Source organism: Penaeus monodon, chromosome 20 (genome assembly GCF_015228065.2).
Source record: "Penaeus monodon isolate SGIC_2016 chromosome 20, NSTDA_Pmon_1, whole genome shotgun sequence".
Taxonomy (NCBI): Eukaryota; Metazoa; Arthropoda; class Malacostraca; order Decapoda; family Penaeidae; genus Penaeus; species Penaeus monodon.
Genome location: NC_051405.1, coordinates 1,695,343 through 1,695,544, shown reverse-complemented (window position 1 = coordinate 1,695,544; position 202 = coordinate 1,695,343).

Below are 202 nucleotides of genomic sequence, written 5' to 3'. Positions count from 1 at the left end.
GTTGGTGAATAACACAAAATAAGACGATATCCCCCTCAAGGCTAACCGACAAAGGATGATGCACGTGGGACGTCTGCGAATGAGTCCCTGAATACACTTGTTTGCTCATTGTTTGTAAATTTCCCGAGATAATTTTCTTTGTTATACAGATGAAGGATCGACTGTAACAATAGCTTGTTATTGGAGAGAGAGGGGGGGGGGG